Below are 327 nucleotides of genomic sequence, written 5' to 3'. Positions count from 1 at the left end.
ATATATATATATATATAATGTTAGTGCTGTCAATCGATTAAAAAAAATTAACTAATTAATTGCACATCTATTCTGAAATTAATCGTGATTAATCCCACCTAACATCAAAGTTTTTAAATATACTTTTATATTGCAATAATTTTACACTGAATCTTCAAATTCATGTACAAACAACATAAAGACAGTATATTTGTTCAATGGCATCTTTTTTATGACTGAAGGCCAGTATCACTGATACCGATACTACTGATGTCTCTATAAAACATTTTTTTTCCCTAATATTAAACCATTGACTATAGCCATTCAACATTACAGTATAATTGAGAG

This window comes from Sinocyclocheilus grahami, unplaced genomic scaffold, assembly GCF_001515645.1.
Source record: "Sinocyclocheilus grahami isolate Dianchi unplaced genomic scaffold, SAMN03320097.WGS_v1.1 scaffold6172.1, whole genome shotgun sequence".
In the NCBI taxonomy this organism is placed as follows: Eukaryota; Metazoa; Chordata; class Actinopteri; order Cypriniformes; family Cyprinidae; genus Sinocyclocheilus; species Sinocyclocheilus grahami.
The sequence above is the reverse complement of the archived record's forward strand: the minus strand, read 5'-3'. Positions refer to the sequence as shown.